At 40.7% G+C, this 23,339-nt stretch overlaps 1 protein-coding gene across 2 annotated transcripts in view; it reads right to left on the reverse strand.

Annotated features, from left to right (window-relative positions):
* TBX15 (T-box transcription factor 15) overlaps window positions 1–23,339 on the reverse strand; it is an 88,701-nt gene that overhangs the window by 36,798 nt on the left and 28,564 nt on the right. The window lies entirely within an intron of this gene.

Genomic DNA, 23,339 nt, shown 5'->3' on the forward strand with positions numbered 1-23,339 from the left:
TTCTGGAAAACCCATTTTGCTGTGGTATGGGCATAGAGTGTTTGACTGCTAGTTTTTGAGAAACTTCCAGTCCCAAGTGTCATCAGGAAGCATTTCTCTTTTATGGGAGCCTTAGGTGATATTACTGGGCAGCAGACATTTTGTTTGAGGGGTGTTTTCAGTAAGATTTGTCAGTGATTTAGGCGATCTGCCAGTACAATGTAGAAATTCTGCAGGACATGAGAAAGGTTCACTTCACTTATTGCTCCCAATCCATTTTGAAAAGAGATTTCTTTACATCTCCCATGGACTTCCAGGTCAGGCTGAAGCAGTAATAGGTCCATCCCTCTAAAGGAGTAGCACAAACTTATACATAGAGGATTATTACATGGAGACCAGTCCTATATCCAAAATTAATATCCTACACACACTGTGATTCAAGATAATATGGGATAACCTTCTGGGCTTTTGTGGCCACAGGGCAGATAATCAGTCTGAGAGTACAGAGGGGCTGAGACATTTGTTCCCTACTTCACTACCCCAGTGACATAGGAACAATTCTTATCTTCTTCCTCTAGCTCAAATTATTCTACCTCAAAGCGCTGGAGATGTAAGCGTAAGTAGGGGTCACTATGCTTAGGTCTCCCTAGGAATGGCTAATCAGTTTGTCCTTCAACAAAAAGAGAGAGGGTGCTTCACAAATCACAGTGAGACCTGTTTGTATTCCTGCTCATGTCCTAAATCATTAACCAGAAGACTTACATCTTCTCTGGGGTCACAGAATCACAGAATCAATTGAGCTGGAAAAGACCTCTGAGATCATCAAGTCCAATCTATGATTGAACACCACCATGGCAACCAGACCATGGCACTAAGTGCCACATCCAGCCTTTCCTTAAACAGGGACAGTGACTCCATCACCTCCCTGGGCAGCCCATTCCAATGTCTAATCACCTTCTCTGTGAATAAATTCTTCCCAATGTCCAACTTAAAGATAAACCACCCTGGGAGTCTGAAGGGACTGGATCTAGGGAAATGCAGAGCCCTCCTTCTGAAATGAGGTACTAAACTGTAAGTCTGAATCCAAAGAGATGAGTCTAGACCACATCACCTGATCTTGGTTCAGGCACTCAGGAACTCTCCTCTGAGGCAGTATGGCAAACGGCCAACAGATGGCACTTGGCTAGGTGCTCTTACAGCTTCATTCCAGCATTTCCTGCACAGCTTTTCAAACTGGGCATGTGGCTGGAGTTTTGGGAATCCCTGGGAATTAAGTGGAATAGCATTCTGCAAAAAAATAAGTATCAGAGGCTTAAGCCCCTTCTCACTAATCCAAACTGATATCATCCCACTGACTTTACAGACTTCTGGAGGTGTCTTTCTTTAATTATGGAAGTCAAAGGAGAGCCATGACCTTGGATATAATTTTCCATGCTGGCACAAATCAAAAATTGCAAAAGGAGTCCACTAATTACTGATAAGTCAGTATCTACCCAAACATGTGGTACCACTCAAAGGAGAATAGAACTCTTTTTTTCCCCAAGGATACTACTTTGTTCCCTGAGTTATGAACTATTATTACCCCCAAGTTAGTGCACAGAACAGTAACTACCTCTTCTAATCTTGGAAATGGAGAGTCACTAGTGCTCTTGGTCTTAGATAAGACTTGATAGGCACTGAGACATGTTTTGTGTTTTCTTCAGCCTTTCCTGAGCGAAGCTCATCTGAATGTTGTCATCCAGTTAGAGACACTTAATCCAGACCCAGGGAATTCAGGGGAGGTTAAGTGCATCTGACATATGAAATTCAACCCTAGTGACAACCAGGTCTGTAAGACTCTGTGACTTTTAACTAGAGATGTCTCCATGTGCTAGGATTTTGAATTAATCAAGGGACAGGTGTGAACATCTGCAAGTGAGCAATCTTTAGAGGGATGCAGGGTGAAGTAGTCTCCATGTGTAGTAATTACTTGTGCCAGCTGGCAGCTAGCACATCTCAAGCCACTCTGTGCACAAACTTGCTTGCAATGAAACAATCAGGAAGGAGATCTTAATATTCTTCTGGCCTTCAAACTGGGAACTTGATCTCTTCACACACCAGCTTCAGCGGGGTGCAACTTTGCTAAACTTGAAGAAATTGCTTAGATTGGTGTGAGCAGAGGGAAAGCAGGCAATAGTTCCTAAAGCACCAACATGATATTAAAACTGTGAGCACCCAGAGGTGCAGACTGGGGCTGGTACTACATATTTTGTAGGACTGAAGGACAAACAGAAGGATTTCTGAGGAAGATAAGCTACATAAGAGGTGCCTTATATAAAAGCCCACATTCTGAACTCATCAGAGGGAAGTGCAGATCCCCCATGACATGGCTTCCTTTCAGAGTTAGGAGACCTACTCAGAATAATTCCCCAGGAATGTTGACTCTTGTACTATGTTAGGCTGCAATCCTACTGTGTCTGGATGTGGCTGGTAGGGATATTGTTCAGGGGTGATTATGCTGGTGATAGTTTGACTGTTGTAGATGATTTTGAAGGTCTCTTTCAACCCTGATGAATCTGTAATTCATGCCACTTTAGGCATAAGTTAAACAAGCAGCAATTGAAGTAGTTTCATGGTTTTCTCTTGCCAGGTTACAGTCCTTGAGAAATACTTCACAACCAGCTCATCCATCACTGACCATTAATAAAAGTGGGAATAGATGCAACTGAGATTACTAACCCTACAGCATTTCACTGGACTTTCAGTTGGGACTGCCCCAGGTCAAAATGTTCCTTATTGCTTTTACAGGAACTCACAAACTTGGACTTTCTGATATTAATTGCTTTTCTTTACAAGATGGTTCCTCTCACCTGTCTGCTTGAATCAGGGCTCTTCCTCTTGCACCATAGCTATGGAGGTGAATGTCTCCAAAGCTACTGCTGACTGCACAGTTAGTATCAGTCTGCCTCCTTCCTTTCCCCATTCTTTCATGTCTCTTCTAAAACTATCCATTTCCACTCTTGCTCATTATTTATGTTCTTTTTTCTGATGTTTCCACCAATTATTTCTGCTGTTCTATGAAGTGATGTGTAGCCAGAAAAAAACATGAACATTTCAGTCTTTGTGGACACAGACATAGTGACCACAGGGAAATGCCAATGCTTAACTCTTCTAATAGGTTTTTCTCTACAGATAATACAGAGGAAATACTAAAGCACTGTCCCTTGTTGCAGGCAACTTGCTGGACAAACAGACTGACCAAGTTTTTTTTACCAAGGACTGATGTTTTTTAATGGACTGATCTGTCAAAGCCAGACAGGCTATTGCAAGAACTGCACTTCAAGGAGGTTGAAACTATCTGATGGGAAAATACTGTAAATTTTATGGAAAAGACCCCTGGATTCAATGTGCAAGAAAATTCTCTAAGCCTGAAGCATAACTCTGCTTCACTGCACTGTGCAAAAAGACAGTTCCCTTTTCTACTGCTCTGTTGGATGGCCTACAACCATCCCTTCTTGCCACACTGATCATGCATCCAATTATTTACTGCAGTTTAATTGAATTGGAGGAGAGGAATTTTCTCAGCACTTTTAACAACCTTTGAGGCTAACCAGACCAGAGGGTCACTTTCAAAGCTTCCAGGGATAACTTTGGCCATTTCTGAGCTTAAAGAAGAACATAAAGTAGTTCAGATTTTTTTCTTTCTTAATCCCTTTTGCATTTCTACTATCTCTGTATCACCCTGGAAATACTCAACTTATAATTTTTTCTGATCTGCAAATCCCCAGGCTTCTTGTTGTCAGATAGGAAGGAAAACACCATTCTGACAAGCATGGTGACTCTGAGGTCAGCATCTGCACTGAGTACCCCAAGATGATGGACAATAACCCCAACCAGCACCAGTTTCCAGCACCAGTTTCCAGCACCAGTGTCCTGGGATCAGAGCCGTCCCACACAAATCAGAAAGGTGCTACTGCCTGACTTCTTTCTAGGACTCAACTGGCTAGTATTCCTCAGGTAAATTTCCTGGGTTTTCATCAGTTTGGCGAAAGAGGCAAACTGGTATGTGCAATATTAAAAGACTATTTTCTCTGCATATTCATAGATGAATCTTCAGCAGAATTTTTTTCTGCAGTTGGAGCACAGCAGGGATACCACTCCCCTTACTTAACCAATAAAAGAAATAGAGCTCAGTTTAGTCCTTGGCCATACCATGCAGCTCATGCATTCAACAAATATCTGACTTCAAACTATCAAAAATGTAAACTACAGGAGTGGGAACAATGACAAAAGACTTACATATATAAAACATCACCTGCTCAGAGGAGCCCAACAACCTTTTCTCACATTATTTTTTCTTCTTTTTTTTCCCCCCTTTTTTCCTTTTAGGGTTTTTTTTCCCCATATGTGTAGATATCTAATGTAGATCCTGTCAGATTCCATTAGCATAAAGATTTCTCTTGGGTGGAATGTGGCAGCTGTTACAAGCTGTTAAGGGTTTGGTCTTTTACTGTTTATTTTTGTTTGCAAGGTTTGTGAATATTTAGTGCAACAGGTGGTCTTTCCCTCTCTACAGCAGTTGATTTGCTGGCCATTAGGACCTGTAGACTACAAAAAAGGTACAAAATATAGGACATATATGAACCAAGAAAATCTAGGAAACTTTATTTTTTCTGCTTTTATTTTTTCCTATGAACTCAGTTGAAATTAGCAGATGGACACCTTGCTTTTGCTGCTGGTTGCAGACTGATCTCATGGCTCTTTTTAGATTTATGATTTTCAAACTGGCTACTGCCACCCCACAAAATCAGCAGCCTAAGAACCATGCATAAAGTAGCGTGACATTACTGGAATTTAGAAACAAAATTTCACAACCCCATAAAAGTGAAAGAACAGAAACTAACTGAGTTTCTGTTGTACAGAACACAAACAGTTTGTAAGAGTGGAAATTTATCTGGCTGTGGTGTGGCAGCTGCTGGTGCAACTATTTCAGGTACACAACTGTTTTCCCTGATAACAAATACTTGGGGAGAAGCTAAACCAAAGACCTCAGTAACTGCAAAAACACACAAGAAGTCTGGCTGTGACAAAGGCAGCAGGAGCAGCAGAGGTGAAGCAGTTTGGAGTTCAACAGAGCCATTCAAATTAGCACGGTGTATTTTGCACATCTGATCTGGCAATTGCTCTTGCTGTAGGCAAAGGTTTCTAAACACTTGGTGATTGTAACCATATGGACACACTGCACACAACAAATAACACAAAGATAGTTCTGCAGGTGTTCTTATAGATTATCTTATCCCCCTGAACTTTTCCATTCACTCACAGGCCCTACTACATTAATCATCCCTTCTTCCAGCATTAGCCCATTATTGACTACATACAGCTAGAATTTATAACCTGTTTATTACTGATAATAGAGTCATAAAATGATTTTTTGCTTAAAGGAACCTTTTAAAATTCATCTAGTGTATCCCACAGTAATACTTACTATTATTATGCTCGTGACTGAAAGTTGCAACCAACATCAGGATTTACTGATGACAGTACAAACCTGTCCAAACCAAGAACTTCATCTATATTCACGCTGCATTGCAATCTCAGGCAGTTAAAAGAAGAATTCAAGTAATTCATTTCTATCTTAAGACCATGAAACCACGACAAGACAAAATGGCATTCTTATCAGCAAGACTCAAAAAGACAAAACTGGAAGATGTTGCAGAGATGGAGAAATGTGGCAGAGACAAATGGAACAATTTGATACCGTCACAGGTGGTACCAATAAAGACAAGTTGATCCTGAAGAGAAGACTTCCTCTGGCACTTTAACATCAAAATCTTCTTCATCCTCCTGATATATAGTGCTATAAGGTGTTTTTGTAAAATAACTTGAGCTGACAAAACAGGCAAAACCCACTCAAAAAATGTTGCACTTACCAAAACTGAGTTTATGGCCAGTACAGCTATCACATATGTATATCCCCATGGCAAACACAGCTAGTAAGAGAATATAGAAACAAATAGACAAAAAAGACCCACGGTGGCTTTGGCTCTAAATGCAAGTCTTGCATCAATTTGTCTGTGCTGCCAAGAGTTGACTACCTCTGTCTTGTTTTAGTCCATGTAAGACTGAACAAAGAGACACAAGATTCAGCAAAGAAAAAATCACCCTGATTCAGGGTTATGCTCCAGCTGTTCTGCTCTACTCCAGCAATGCAAAACAGCTGTAAAGCTGGTTTTACCAAAAAGTTAAATTGGGTTTATGACTTCTCAGTATTGGCAAAGAAGTACAAAGCAGCTGGAGTTTACTAGTATACTCAGCCCTGGGGGTTTGCCCTTAAAAGTTAACTTTTGGTCCTGCCAGAAGAAAGAGTATCAGCCACAGTTAAACTTTAAAGTGGGTTTTTATCTCACAATCTACTGTAATTTTTCAAAGAATGTTGAGAAAAAGAAAATGTATACGCTAGGCCAACATCCAGTTTAGGACCAGACATCCAAGACATCAGCTCCAGTTTTGAACTGCATCAGCTGAAGATGGAGATGTTGACCACTGGACTCTGAACTCATCCTTGGCAAGTACAAATTCTCATTACAGAAGCATAAGCTAGGTGACCAAGATTGTTCTGAGTAGTATAACAGTGTAGGCTTTCTTCATAGACTTCATACCAAATCCCATCATATTCTTTGAGTAAAACTGCCTGCAATTCATCAGTCCATGCTTACTATCTATCACAGCTAAAACTATCTCATCAAATAGATGTCAACCAGAAACCTGTTCTATAAACCTTCCCATCTGTGGATGGTGGTATCTTGTTTGTTTAAAAGAATTTTATAAGCATAATTTTTCCCAGCAGAGTTTTCTGTCAGTCATATTTCAGCAGAACAAACCTTCTGAACTAGCAAAAGTTGGACTCAGGATTTGATGTTGTATTATTGTCTTCTGGAAAGCAAGAATACCTTGGGCCTTCAGTATGTCAGACTAGCTTTGAGGAAAATGCAATTTGAAATTTCAGTATAGAAGAAACCAAGAGATTCCTAAAATTCCCTGAGGAGACTCTCTGCAGCTGTCATTCAGATTGGATTTAGGACAATGAATCACTAGTACAGCCTCACAAAAAGACTGCTGAGTAGTGGATATTTATAAAGACTATATTTTAAATATACAGAGTTTTAAAAGAACATGCAGAAAAGTAAGATTCAGTTAAATCAGAAGAAAAAATAAAATAGTATAGTATTGAAGAAAATAAAGTAGAATGCAGAGAATGACAACCTTTAAAAACATGAGAGGTACAAGGGAGAAAAGTGGGACGTTATTAAAAGTAGAGGGAGGTGAAATTGATGACAGCTTTAATCTGGCCAAGATCCTGAACTGCACAGACTACAAAGAATTTGTCTGGCCAATGCCCAAGAGTTTGTGTAAAATTAAAGAGTGGAAATGCACTTGAAAGTTAGAGCAAGCTAAAAAAAAGGAGACCAAGCATTAGTTACATTATATGCTGTAGCCTGCAAACATAGAGTCATTATTCTTATAAATAAAGCCATACAACAAATATTTGGAGACCAACTCAAACCAAAATGTTGGCTCTAAATAACCACAAATCGTGCAGGAGTTTGAAACTAGATCCCAGCTCTGTGGCAGCCCTTCCCTGGTGGAAAGGGGCACCATCCCTGGGACAGTCTGTTTCTGGATTCTGTGGCTTGGACTACTCTCTGCCAGACAGGAAAAGAAAAATCCTTCATGACAAAAGGAAAACATGACACACGATTAAGGCTGCAGAGGTATCCATTCTCCCTGAGACCAATGGGAAATCCCGGAGAAATTTAAAATGTCTGTGAAGTCCAGAAAAATATTAACATTTTGTTCTAGGCATAAACACAGCTCAAACAGAAGAAGCTTAACATTTTAAACATTTGCAAACTAATATTTGGTGGCCTACAAACCACAGGGAAAGAGACATTATGTTTGTTTCCCTATACCATGGTGGTTATCCTAACAGAAGTATCAGGGACCAGGTGGTATCTTAATAAAAAGAAAGGTCCTACATTTCCCTTAGTCCTTTTGAACTCTTTGCACTGCTGTCACACAGCAGTGAGTCTCTCATGTAACTGTGAACAAGAAGAGAAAGAGTACTTTTTATTTGCTTTTAGTACTTTTTATTTGCCTTTAGTACTTTTTATTTGCCTTTATACTATGACTGTCCATTTTCTGCAGTGTTATAATGAGATATATGCCACTCTATCTATTTCCTCTCTAAATGAGACAATTTCAAAAGAAAATCATTAGGAAATTTCCATGGGAATGGTTTCACAAGAAAAATGCAGCTCCATTAGGCTGAAGTTTCAAGTTTGAGTTGTTCTTTTCATTCACAATCTACATTTTTCTTTTGGGAAAACAGTAATTATCAGGCTAGTCCTGTTGAACTGATGTTTGGGTTTGTAATAGTTCAACAAATCATTAAAGTGCATTTTTTTCATCTACATGCTACATTAGCCAAGCTGTCTTTTAGACCTCCCACATCCCATTCTGAGCCAGACTTTGGAAGACTATCTGCCCTTGTACAATTTAGATTGCCCTCTATCTAAACTTCTTGACTGTAATCCAAATCCTTTCATATTTCATTCATAACAAAGCTTCTCCTTGACTCTAAACACTCCAATTGCTAGCTTGCTCAGTCTGTCCTGTTTTTATTACATACATGGTTGCACACACACACACACACACACACACACACACACACACAAAGACACATTAATATATGTATGAGACTGAGTTCCTAAAAATGCATTTGGGTTTTAAATACGTGATCTGCCAGTGGCTAACACAGCAGAAATTACAGTATTTTCAATGGTACTTTCCACTGGGAAGGTTCTTGCAATCTAATGTTCTGCTTGCTGTTTTTATCACCTCTGCAGAGTGACCAGATGTTTTCCTAAGCAATGATTCTGGGGAATTTTCACAAATGATAAACATATTCTTCCTTTTATTTCCTTCATATACAACTGACTTGCATCCAAACCAACCAATTTTCTGACTATGTAGCCATCCAGGTATGATTGAGAGAAAAGATTCTCCAGAAGAACCTGAGCACAGTTCTGGTTTTATTAGCTTCTAGTATTTCCAGACCAAGCTAGGAACAAAACAAATTATTTTTTAAAGTAACAGCATGGGGGATGGAGTTGGTATGAGTTTGTGGGGGACAGAATCACGAGTGACTGAGTAGGTTACAAGGCTGTATTACAACAGTATGGTGCATGGACCTGGAAAAGATGTGTTAGGAACTTCAATCAAGCCTTTGCTATGAAAAGCAACTGTGTCATATAAACACAATTTAATTTGAAATCTGAAATATCACATACACATGCCAAGGCATAAATTGAATTTCCCTCAGAATTTTTCTAAAATCCCACAGCTCCATGTACTTCCACGGAGGAAAAGCAGCACAAGACTGGTGACTTAGCCTGAGGGATTAGCCTCAGTGAGTGCATTCTCTCCTTTTCCCTCATCATTCGTGCTCCTTAGATGTGTATTTGTGGCTTGGCTTTTTCTCTTTTCTTTTAGCAACCGTCTTTAGCTGAAGCTCCCCAAGACACATCCTGACACACTCTGCCAACCACAATCCCACATGTCCAAGTCCCTCCATGCCATCACACACGCTGATTCCAGGAAGCACACTCTGCTGCATTTTGTTCCTTCCACTGAGCCACCCTGATTTACGCCTGCTGAAGCCATGGTCCCAAGTGTCATAACACCTACACTGCACACTTGTCCCACATGTGTATATCCTATTATCCAAACAACAGATGCACCAGCATGCGTTCACACACATACTGCAACATCTGGTGATCACAGGCTTACTGTAAAAACTCCATGGACTTCATTCATCTTTACAGAACTCACAAACACTTCATCAGTACAACTGAAGAGGTGCATAACCTTTTTCACTTCACTGAAAGTAGTATGGGCTTTTAAAGTGGCATTTACAGGCACACAGAAGGAAATACGACCAATCACTTGCACTTACTCTAAAAGCACTGATTTAGTCCTGAAAACAGGGCATGAATGGCTTTGTCATAAACACTTCACAGGCGTTGCAAGCAATAACTTTATATATACACCTTTCTATTTCTTAGTCATACCTGTACCTGTGCCTACGTGCCTTACTGACTGTGAGACTCACTTTCCACTTTGTGGTTAGAAGCTGTGCCAGAATAAAACTGATAAAAGGAAATGGTGAATCATACCCAGATAACTATTAAAGTATAAACATCATGCTGCTTAAGACTAAAACTGATGATTGCATAATTCAGAATTTCTGAATGTTTGAAATTTCCAGTCTGTTTTCCTTTGTTTCTTTCATCCACATCTAATATAAAATATATATTCAAGGAGAATGTTGGCAAAACCCTCTGATAGTTTGTTATTTAATGAAAAATGCTTTAATTCAGAATGCTTATGCCTGCGTGATTCTCAGTTCAGCACACTAGAAACAATAGGATGCCCCACTGTGATGTCCTCTGGGAAGTGCAGGGTCTAGAAGCACAGAGGCCTCAGATTTGCCTGATTCTCCCATCAGTGATGTCAAAGCATCAGTGGTGACCTCAGAAAGCGGTTGGTTTCTGTGACCTCAGATAGCACCCTTTAGGGATGTCAAAAACAGGGCTAGTAATTTTCTGTGTATGAATACCCACACATTTTCAACCATGCAGAACTAAACTATTTCATAACCCATTCTTTTAAAACCTTTAAAAGCATGTACTACACTTGGAAAATTATATGCATATTTTGAGCTTGCTGAGGGTTTTTCCCAACCATCTTTTCTCTAAGAAAGTTGGCATTTTGGCAGTGGAAAGAATTGCTTGCTGTATCTTACTGCATATGAGAAGAAATATGAAGCATTCTAATGAATTACTTCATTTAGAAAACACAGATGAACATTTTCATGTGGAAAGGAAATCTACAAAATTCTCAAAATTTTCAATCTCCACTACAGCTAAAAATTCAGATATTCCATATATTTTTGAAGTAGAAAGCAAGAATTTACATCACCATTAACTCTTACTTTAATCTCTATTATATGAGTTTAAAATAACATCAACAGATATACAGATAGCACATTGAATTTGCATTCTCCACACCTCCCAAAAAGCCCTGTTCAACCTCACTCTGCCATCCAGTTTAGAGCTTTCTCACTGAGATTCTCCTCTCTCCCTTAGGGGTTTCTGTCACAAACAACTGCCACAGAGAAAGCTGAAGGTGTGCTACTGCAGAAAATGCAGAGACTGGAAAGTCAAAATCACTCAAACTGAGGCCCAGAGATGGAAAGGACCCCACGGACACCAGCACACCAAGAATTCAGTGCTTGCCAGTCCTACCAGTATTTGTTACCATTTAGCATATTCCCCACAAAATGTCTTAATGAAAAAGTCTGTGACTTTTTTTACATACAGATCATTCCTCACATCCTTCCCAGATGCTGCTGCAGATTTTTCTTACTGCTCAGCTCAAGAAGAACCCAGAGGAAAAGCAGAGTTTAATTTGTCATTGGGGTTTCATTGGGAGTGGGGCATAATTGCACAATCAGCCAAATAGCACATTCCTTACTGGGTTTCTAAACATATTATTTGATCACTTAATTTATTATTTCTGGTGCTCTTGTGCATCCTCCCATGCCCTCCTTATGCTGAAATGCTGCCATCAGTGGCTTAAAACTCCCTTCCCATACTACAGCATGAAGTGCTTGGAGAGAAGCAATGAACTAGTAAAGGAACCACCATTTCTCATGGGAAAAAAGAGGAGAAGGAAAAGATAGTCTCAGAAGAACATGCTTTCCTCCCTCTCTCCCCATCTTCCCTTCAATCATACTCTATCACCTTCTTCTTGTGTGGCAAAATTTGATGTGAAAAGCAGCCCGGGCTTGTCTCTGGTGCTGGTGAGTTTGACCATGTGGCTAAGGGAGGAGGCAGCAATTTCCTCTCCCAGTACAGTTTGGAAGCCCCACAGCGATGCTTCAAAGCAAAACTCTGACCCACCCCTTCCAGCCTGGAGCCCAGCAGGGTCTGAGATGCAGCTGGGCTGCTCTTCAGTGAGATGTGCCATGGAAAGCAGAGAGGGAGAGGGAGGGAAAGGACAAGGCTAAACCAGAAGTACAACAAAAGTACAGGGTAAGAAAGGAGAAGGTAGAGGCTGGGGGTTAGGACAGTTTATTGGGTGGCATTGGCTTCCTGGCACCAAATGCTGTAAAGAGAGGATGGTCCAGGAGGCAGTACACATTCTCACAAAACACCCCAGCACAAGGAATGTCAGTGAGCTAGGCTAATGTCCTTGATGCCACACCATTCTTTCCCTCCCTTTCCACAGCTCATGTCAGTCTGGCTTTGTACTGCTGGCTGCAGGTCTCCTCTGCTTGAGCAGATCAGCTCATTTCCTCCTGTGTGCATCAGCAAAGGAGGGACTTCCTAACACATTTCAGCAGCTTTCTTGTCCACAGCCATTTCATGATGGAGAAATAGGGAATAACACAATAGGGAAATGTGGGTTTGCTTCAACAGAATGCTCTTTGTTGCATAAAGAACCCAGAATTCTGATTGGCACTCTGTTTTTGACTCCAGAGAGTCTGGTTTTTACATAAATGTTATGGCCTTTAGGGGTAAAGGAAACTAGCACTAAAATATTTCACACATTTGCACAGAGCAGTTGCAGGCAAGTTCCACTGAGGAATGGAGATTACAAAACAGAACAAAACAAAACAAAACAGACAAAAAAAAAGACCCCAAACAAACAAACATAAAAAATAAAGTAAAACAAAAGAAAATAGAAGCGGCTGGCTGAAATTAAATGGCTATCTCCATGGCTGAATTTCAAGATGTCTTTGCAAAATGCCAGTTTGGCAGCTACCTGCTAAAAACAAGTCAGGATATTTACAGAAAGGTAATCTAATGGAATTTGTTGGCCTCACTTGAAAATAGGAACAATGGGTTTTCCCCAGAAGGCAGCAAAGCAAATCTAACATTGCATCTGTTACATCCCCTGCCTCTCTGTAGCTTTCTCTGCAACCAGGGCAAGACCCTTAGAAGCTCATTCTATTGAATATTTCATAGAAAAACTGCTAACTTGTGAATTTTACTCTAAAAAATGTGCCTTTCTTGACAGGGAGCCAGAGCTAGAGAATAACTAATTCCTCTGTTTACTGAGTGGGAGGAGCTGAGAAGGTCACATCCATGGGACATGCTGTGTGTAATAACCATCGTCGTGTTTCTAAATCCGGGAAGGCATCTCTGTGTCAACTTAAGGGTTACTCAGCAAACACGGCTTTGTGTTTTTTCTTGAGTAAAGAATTCCTTACACCAACTGCCAATCAAAAACGTATTCAGTAAGAGCCTCCTGTGCAGAGAAGCCCTCGGAGCACAGGGCAAGTGTCCTGTGCTGGATATTTCTGGGATAACCTATAGTACCCCACTGCCCTCAACATGCTCACCCATCCTCACACCCCCAGAACTTGTTCTTCTGGGGTCCCTTGTGCTGCAAGCAGCAAGAGGCCATGCCTTCTTTGCAGGGACGGGTGGCAGACTGTGCCCCATCCCACAGCACAAGCAGGAGGCACGTGCCGTCTGTCCCCTGCACGGAGACCTGAGCACAGCACCCCCCTCGTCCTGGAAAGGCTGTGACAAAGATCTTCCCTCATTCTCCCCTGCATGTAGCACAAGGTACATGCACCAGCGCATGCCTCCTGCAACCAGCTGGTTTTGCTGCATCATTGCTGTCATCCTGCTGCCCTGCACATAACCCCTCATGCAACAGTAAGAGTTCTCTGCTATACAGAGACGCAGGGAGATGGGAATGGGGGTTAAGGTCAGTTCATCACACTCTGTTTCTGCTTCCTCCTCAGGGGTGCAGCCCTTTCGCCGCTCTGACATGGGGTCCCTCCCATGGAAGACAGATCCTCACAAACTTCTCCAACATGAGTCCTTCCCACAGGCTGCAGTTCTTCACAAACTGCTCCAACGTGGGTCCCTTTCCACAGGTTTTCAAGTACAGACTGCTCCTGCATGGGTCCCCTGCGGGGTCACAAGTCTTGCCAGTGAAGCTGCTCCAGCACAGGCCCCATTCTCCATGGGTCCACGGGTCCTGCCAGGACTTCCTACAGGGTCGCAGCCTTCTTCTAGGTATCCTCTTGCTTTGACATGGGGTCTCTACTCCCCTTTGTATCTCTTAATCTCAGCTCCAGCACCTGTAGCACCTCTTCCCATTCTTCTTCACCAGCCCTGGTGTCTGCATAATTGTTTCTCACACATATTCTCATTCCTCTCTTCTATGGCCACGATTGCTTCTGCATAATAATTTTTTCCCCTTCTTTAATGTATCACACACAGTACTAATGGTTACTAGACAAGAAGATAATTAAACACTTTCATGCAACATGAACAAATCCTGTGATTTTTTAAAGATAGAGCTGTAAGATTCATCACCACCTGTAGTTATAAGTTTTATCAATATTACTATGGTCACTTTTTTGTTTTTCTGGAATCTAGCACAGTCTTGCCACGGTTACATTTTTGAAGATTTGCAAGGATAAACTTGGGGTCCCCCACTCTTGCTGTAAGCAGGACTGGGCAGAGCAGTTTGGGAGCTGGCAGGGAACGAAACAGGAGCTCAGACCACAAAAAATCTACATGCGATGAGTACTGCTTCTGTCCCACACTGACCCACTAAATGAGTTCTGCACACTGTCAGTGTGTAAGGACTGCATGTGCTCTTTCACCAGCAGAGTGAGAGGGGCACAGCACCCAGCTTGAGGAACTAGGGGCTGTGTACTTCCAGGTATAAAATGTTTGCTTAACTGCTATACTGAACTGCTGGAGCAGAACAAAGCAGCCTTCATGCTGCTTAGCACCTGACCCACTGATTTTTTTCTGATTTTATTGTATCTCTTATTGTATTATTGCTATTTCACACATTATTTCTTTCACAATCCTGAGACAGTCTATGCACTCCTGGTGATTTACTGCATGTGATTTCCTCCCATTTATTTACTCTTCAGCTTTTTATTTCAAAGGCTTGAAAAGCACTCAAAAGAATCTGCCAGAATTGTACAGCTTTTGAGTAAAAGGTGTATTACAGTTCAACAAATCATTCACACAGTCCAGCACAGTCTGTCTAAGAATGCTGAGCTTTAAAACTTCATTAGGCATCATGGTTGCCTTAACAGTATAAAACATTAGAAAGCAAAAACCTCTGTGGTAGTAGACTGTTTTAGTACAGATCCCAATATCTCAATAAATGCTTTGTTTTCCACATTGAATTTAAATCAATTTTGTGCAAAAATTTTCTGACAGAAAACTATTATATTCCATTTTTTTTCAATGAGCTCAAGCGATTTCTTACTTCTTTTAGACCAAGGTTGTTTTGAGGGGATTTACACAAGGGTTACACATGTGAAAAAGAGAAGACACAGAGATCTCCTTGCATACAATGTCCTCAACCTCCTGCCAGGAATTTTGCCCTGTGCCTGTGCTCAGCTGTGCTGAAAGCATCCTGGGGAGGACTAAGCTGAATCACACTTATGACAATTGCTCATACCTGAGCCATTCATTCCCTCATAAAGTCCATGATTAATTAATGGTTCCTATCTCAAAGCAGCAGCAGTGTATTGATAATCACCACTGGGCAGGCTCCTTCCTGCACAAACACAAAACCTTCACCCAGAAGCTGGGCTCACTAACAGTGTCTGAGGTCTGGCAGCTACAGACAAGAGGAGCTGGTCAACAAATCCTTTCTCCCAGCCTGTGTGCCTTCCCAGTCTTCCATTTTTCTTTGCCATAGACAATGGCAAGTGGCATTCACTGGTGCTCTGTAAGGCTGCACTCTACCTAAGTGCTTAGCAAAGAAAAGACACCTCAGGTAGTTTCCTTTCTCTGCTCCCAAAGTCAGGGCATCCAGCAGAGGATATTACAGGAGAAACACAGGTGAATTTTGAGTTCAATTCAGTTCCTGTCTTGGGAAAGGTAATCTTCTGACCTCCTAAGCCAAACATTCTAAGTTTTAATTCTTAGTTTCATAAAAGTCTGTTTCTTTAGAGGCATAGTGCTCTCTGCTCCCAGCAGATTTAGATGGAGCAGATAAAATCTGTTTGGGAAAATAGGAGCAAGAAGAATGCAAGGAGAAAAAAGAGTACAAGAAGCAAGATGAAAAAACCTGGAAGGACACAGAGATGGAAAGAGATGATGTGGGGAGGTTATGGGGAAAGAAATAATTTATGGAAGAGGAAAGGAAAATAAAGACAATAGGCCAAAGACTTAATGAAATAAAAGAATAGTGGAAAAATAAAGCAAAAAAAAAAAAAGCAAAAAAAATAAAGCAAAAAAAAATCTGCCCACAAATACTCAAAATAATTCAGTGTCTGCAGACTTAGTAACCAAGAAATTAAATCACTGAAAACATTCTCAAGAATTTCCTATGTGGCTTGGTAGCTAATGCAAGCATTCAGAAGCCACCTCTCCAGTCACAGCGAAGGCTAAAATCTTTTTATTTACTAAAATTAAGGCTTTGACAGTAGGTTTCCCAAAAAGATCTGTTGACTCATATCCACCCATTAAACTCTTTAGACCATCCTGAGTTCAAATGTCTTCAGAGGAAACAGGTAGAAACTCTGTAGTTTACAGCAGTAAGAAGGGGGAGATAGCACAGGAGAAGGAGAATGGGGAACAGCTAAAGAAATCAGTGGGAGAAAAGGAGACAAAAAGACAGTAGCTATATTTTAAAATGCATAGTGCCAGTAATAAAGCAAAATAAACATAAAGACATTAAAAGGGCATTAGAAAGGCATAAAAACTTGAAAGAAAAGTATAAACAGGAAATAGATTATGGAAAATGCAAGTCAAGGTGAAATTCAGAAATTATTCTGACATGCTAAAAAGTTTGAACACCTCACCAGTGCTCCCCAGGTATAACTTTTATTCCTCTGTGAGATGCCCACATTGCATGAAGCAGACAACCACATGCAGGTGGGCACAAAACTACATAAACTGGATTACAGAGGAAACCTGTGTAACTTCTCTAATACCAAATCTTAACCCACTACTGCATTTCTCTGTGTGCTTTTAATTCAGTACAAACAAATCCCAGCTCTCACCTCAATCACAGCAGTTACATTATCTACTTCAATGGCATTTTCCCTCATTTCCAGTGATGCTAAAGATGTTTAATTGTTCTCTATTGTGCTCTTTTTCTGCACAGATATAACTCAAACAGCAAAATGAAGGAGAGCAAGCTCTGGAGTGTAATACATTAGATAAAACTCTCCTGCACCTCCATCTCAAATTAGAGTGCTCTTGCTGAGGGCCTTGGAATGGATTTACAGACAGCCAAAGTCAGGACTTTCCACACCAACCTATGGAAGCTCAGATAGAAGCAATTATGGATTGATTGAGAAAACATGCAAAGATTATGTGCAAGACAACAAATTACACCCCATAACCACTATTATATCATTTGGCCCCGAACTGAGGTATGAATTCTCTATTCACTGCCAACAGGGGCCTCTGAAATCAGAAAGTACACACGGGAACCCAGGGATTAAAACTGCTGAGCTGGTCCAGTTTTTGCAGCTGTTAATCCAGCAGAGGAACAGGAGAAAACGTTTTGCACAACCTTCAAAATTCCCCTGATAGTAGAGAGAGGGTAGGTCCAGATGCTTCACACAAAATGAGTATTAACAACAGAAATTACTGAGTTTATATCCATGTTGTTTTTCCCATTTCCTCATCCACCAATACGTCTTGATCAAAGGAGGTCAAATGGCTGCCAGCAGAAGGCTTGGCTGGGTCCCATGGTCCTGTAACATCAATTTCTCGACGAGAAGCTTAAAATCATGGCGCCTTACCAGGATACAGGGTAACCAAGACCCCTCAAAAAATGCCTTCTTCTTGCACCATACAGGGACTCTCAGCAGCAGAAATATTTAGGAGCCTTACAGTCACAGATGGTGACTGAAACATCCAGGATGCCTAAAATGATCTTAATACATCCATGTATCTTCAGCACAGTGCTGAGCCACGGACCTGAGGACCACAACGACCCTGCTCACCCTGCATAGCCACCATAACCCACAGTACCAAGGCAACCTTGGAAGGGGGCTCTGGCCCCAAGGGGAAAACTTGGGATGAATGCCTGACATGCAATTTCTTCTTTGGCTTTTTGTTCAGCCTGGGGAAGAAATCTGCAGGGGCCAAGAAGCATTCCTCCTGAAGTGCTCCTCTGCCAGCCTGGGAGGGCACAGGGTGGAAGGTGGACGTGAGAGCACACGGACCAAGGTCTTGGCAACAACCTAAAGCAGACTGGCTTCAGCCTCAGGGTTGGGTGTGTGGGTATGTGTGCATTTGTGCCTGCAGCTAAGGACCGACCAAGAAGAGGAGGGTTGCAACAGGGTGGGACATTCATAAACACTAAGTAACACAAGATAGCAGCATTTTTTTGACTTTTTGTTGTTCTACTCTACCTGAGAAAATTATGGGAAAATGAAACTATTAAGCTGGTCAAAAACTGCTGATGAAATAGTTTTTCTTTAGAAAGCGCTATTTTGTGAAAGTAGAAGCGTATCCAAGAGGTACTAATATTCTTTCATATCCGAAACCATGTCTAATTCTGTTTCATTTTTATTAGAATCTTTTTTTACATTTACAAAAATTGACATTTGCAAAAATGTCTATATTAAAATGTCCATATATAATTTTCTGAAATGTCTTGCATATTCCCACTTACTAAAATATTTTACCCTCTACTATGGGCAGTGATGCAGGAAACAGAAAAATTAACACAGAGATTGGGCATCTGTAAGAACAGATGGTGGAATGATCCAGCTGATGGAAGAAAAGGTGAGCAGCTCTTGTTCTCTTTCCACAACTCAGTTCTGCAGGTGCCTGCTCTGCTGCAGGCCCCATGTGTTGTGGGCAGACTGCACAACCCCAAGCCTCTTACAGGGTAGAATGTCCAGACAAAGCACAACTGCTCTGAAAAACTAAAGGGCCAGCAAGGACACCTTATGTTGCCCACTCTTCAATCATCTTTGGCTCAAATCCATGCAATTTCACAAAAGCTTTTGCAGGAAGTCTAACCTTGCAAGCTAGCCCAGGATGTGAAACCTAAGCTGAGTACTTCCAAGACGTTCCCTTCCACTGAAAAATACATTATTCTTTCAACTCCAGCAACATCTTCCTTAATAGAAAGTAATCTCACTTCCCTCTAAGACCAGCCCTCCATAAAACAAAGGCGCACTGTGCTCCAAAGATTACAAGAGTTTTTTAATTTTAGCACAGGGTTTTGTTTATTTGTTTGTTTATTTGTGGAGGTGGATTTTGTAAGTAGCAGTTTTGCTCTCTGACTAAGATTCACTCTTAAATGTCAAGGCATAACCACAGAAGAAAACAATGTTTTAGAAAATACTAACTCAATTCCACTAAAAACCTGTGCAGCATTATCTTAAGACAGAGAGTAAGTATACCCAAATGTAACCCAAAGGCTAAAAAAAAGCATTTTCTTTGCCATTAAGGGTGAAAAGCAACATTTCAGTGTCATTCACGGCTGTTTTTTCAAGATTCCCTAAGTGTTGAACCCAGCTCCTTAAAACTCCTCCTATGGAGCAGGCAGGCATGAGCCAGCTGAAAGTCATCTGCAGCAATCTTCTGTCCCGCTGCCTTATTTTTGTTCAAGTTTCATGAGGCTGGTTTTTTTTAGCATGAGATTTCAACGGAACTGAAAATATCTCGTAGCACAAACTCTGCAGCATGCTGTGAGTAATTTACAGCTGCCAAAACCATCTAAATCAAATCCCATGAGGGATTCTTCTTTCTTCAACCCATGCATGTTAGAAAACAAAAATGGCCAGCAGCCATTCTCCTTCTCCTCCTCCTCTTTCACTGAGCAGATTCCTGCAGCTGGAGCAGTGTCATTAGAAGTTGTACTTATGGACTCCAGGACAGAACAGAAAGATGGTGCAGCTTACAAAAAGCAGTTCAATTCATAACAACAGCTTAACTTTTCTTTTTCTTCTTTTTCTTTTTCTTTTTCTTTTTCTTTTTCTTTTTCTTTTTCTTTTTCTTTTTCTTTTTCTTTTTCTTTTTCTTTTTCTTTTTCTTTTTCTTTTTCTTTTTCCTTTTTTTTGTCAAGTGAGAGAATTTCAGAGACAAACACTGGTCTGGATTCTGAGCATTGCACAGTGTGATGGCCATACAATTATTGTAATTGCAGTTCATCTGACTGCATCCAAAACCAGTCAGACATAAATTAGGATTTAATATCTAAGCAGTGTTCTGCCTGTACAGCATTTGAGATTCCCTTTTTTAAGGCAAACACTGAGAATTCCATAAAACACCGTGAAAGCAAATACACACACAGAGCAATTCTGGTTTTCCTCCAAAACCACTACAGGCAGTTTTGAAAAATGTATGTCCTGATTTATTATTTGAGGAACTTGGTTTTTGGAGAGGGTTTTCCCCCTCATTTTTAGATTTTCAACCTTCAAAAAGAAGCTTCAGGGCTGTACATGATGGCTAGAGCATACAAGGTAGGGAGTTCACCTTTCATAAAACGCTGGAAAAACACCCAGATGAAAACCAACAAAAGACACAAAGTGTTGGATTAAGTCCTTGGACATGCAGAAGACAGAGAAAGGAACTGTTAGGCAGGCTGACAAGACACTGCTTGAGGTATGTTACCAAATAGAAAGAGAAAATCAGAGTGGAAAAAAGAATATTATGAGAGATATTCAGAAAGGAAAATCTGATTGCAAAGAGACTCAGTGAATTGTAAATGTCATGTGTGATCCAGCAACGTCACTGATGCCCAAAAATCCCCACCCAGTATCATCACTGACCTTGCTCAGTGTAAAAGAGCCAAATATGCACAACCCAGAATTGTGTGGGGTCTCGTGGAAATGCAGATGGAGGTGGCAAGGAGGATAAACAGATAGAGTGCTGCCCACAGGGACTGCTCAGATGCTGTTTGGTACAAAATAAACTGTGGGGACTGTGTGGAGAAGGCACAAAATAGTTCCCAGGGTTTCCTTCCCTCCACTCCTCCTAGCCCACTTCCCTGCCTACTGCTTGACCTGACTGCTAAGACCAGGAACTGAAGTGTGGGTTTAACTGCACATTTAGTTACTATACAGTAGTTATTCTGGATAGCTTTTGCTCCTGTTAAATGCCAATTATAGCTCTTCTGTGAACACTGGCAAAAGGTGTTGTGCTCTGAAAATCTGTGTGGGCCGTATACTGCATAGCCTGGCTTATGATTCCTAGTTTCCTATTTTTTCCAGTGTCACAGTGTTTTCCCTAGCCCTAATGAGGTAGGCAGGCTCTGTTTTGATTTTTTTTTCCTCTTCTAAAGGACAGAAGGATTTCAGTGTTTTACTTTGTCTTGGGAAGCTGAGGGAGTGAAGCTGTCTTCCACTTGTAGAGCAGTATGTGATAGTCCATTCACTTAACACTTCTTGTTCCCCCCCTCAAGCCTCAGAAAATAAGGGCTCATCTTTCTCTGCACAATGCAAATCCATTAACATGAGATGCTGGCTGGGTTTCTGCGTGGGATGATTCCCATAACCAGGTCCTATGGTCTGCTCCACAACAAAATGCAAAGTAGATTGTTTTGGGATTTTTTAAAGAAACTTCTCATTGTCTTCTGTGTCCCGCAGGCCAAAAGCAATTTTCTCCAATATTCTTAGTACCACCGCCTGCACAGTTTGTGGTAGAAGTTAATGTATTTGTAAGGTCCTATTCAGAGATATTTTCAGCACACAAGAAAATGAAAAACATTTTAACAGATGAGGAAAGAATTAGCAACACATTAGCTAAAACTGACTTCATAGTTAGTACAGAAAATGTTTCCAGTTCAGGTTCTGGCTTGCTCAGTAATTCATTTCTACAAAGTCGCTGTGACCTGAACTATGCCTTCCTGATGCTTCCCTTATGCAGAAGTAGTTTTGCTCTTCAATCTTCCCAGACTCCAGGTTTCTGTTATTTTTATGATAACATCATTTTTCTTTCCCTGATGACCTTTTTTTTCACTGTGAAAACTTCTGTACAGTGGTTTTCATGCCTCCTTTATCAGGACAGTTAATTGCCAAGAACATTCTGCAGAATGTCCCATTTAACCTGCTCCCTCCATCTCCATGCAGTCTGGGTACATTCCCATCTTGCTTATATTAACACCTGTTTTATCACCAGAAGCTTGCCTGGGTGTTGTCTGTCTTTGAAGAACTCCTTCTCTGGCTTTAGAAAGATTTTATTAGAAATAATAATTTAAGCAATGTTATGGAGTAAGCCAGCACTCAACCTTACTGTGACCTCTTCAAGCTAGGCAAAGAGTGAATTATTTCACTTTTCCTTAAGTAATCTTATTTTTTAAGACAGTCTTAAGGAAACTGAAAAAATATCCATGTTACTTTAAAACTGCTATCTTTACAGGAATTCTTCAGGGCACTATCTACACATAGATTTCAGGAAAAGTATACTAAACCAATGAAGCTGGTAATTTAAAGTGGATTTTCTAAAATGCTATAAGGTACTTAAGAGGAAATCTCTACTGAGCATTAAAATGATGCTGACCTGATTTAACTTACTTCATTTCTAAATAATAGACACCCAGGATTTTCCTGTAGACTAGCTAATGCTTTTTCAGGAAACAGTCTCAGAAAATCCACTTGTTTCCCTGTATTTCACTGTTCTGTGTGAATGCAAATGTTTGTATATTCATATATCCTGACATATATCCAGTTCAAACCAAAGAATGCAAGAGCAGCTCTGGTACCCTCGTATACTCTGGTATTTCTTCCTTCTCCAGTTCTTGCTTTCTCCTAGAAAAAGGGAAATGCTGTTGCATATTCCCAAGTACATTCCCATGCCACAGTAAACGAATTGCAGGGCTAGAGTCTGCCCAGCAAAGCAATGAATTCATGGGACAAGCCTAGAGAAACCTTAAATGAACATGAGTTGTTGTTAATTTGTACCAAATCTGACTGGAAGGGAAATATCTCTCTGCAAAATGTCCAGTTCTTGTTCTAACTTACAGGCCTGCAGGAGAAGAAGGAGATTTCTGGTTTAGGATTAGAGAAAATGGTGCTACCTGTTTATTTATACCATATGATATTTCACACAGTCACATGCCAACATTTTGAACCATAACTCTATTCTGTGTTTTATGCATGTTTTGATCTTTTTAGACACCTAGAAAGCCTCATTTCATTCATGATCTCTGCTACATGCACCAGGTATTTTACTCTTAAATTTGTCTCCCTGGTTTTGTATTGCTAGAACCAAAAATTCACCTTCGGTCTCCTATTCATTTTTTGGCATTTATCTTTTCTCTCTACACTGAGTAATTGTAATTTTTTGGTC

This window comes from Cinclus cinclus, chromosome 2 (assembly GCF_963662255.1).
Source record: "Cinclus cinclus chromosome 2, bCinCin1.1, whole genome shotgun sequence".
NCBI classification, from domain to species: Eukaryota; Metazoa; Chordata; class Aves; order Passeriformes; family Cinclidae; genus Cinclus; species Cinclus cinclus.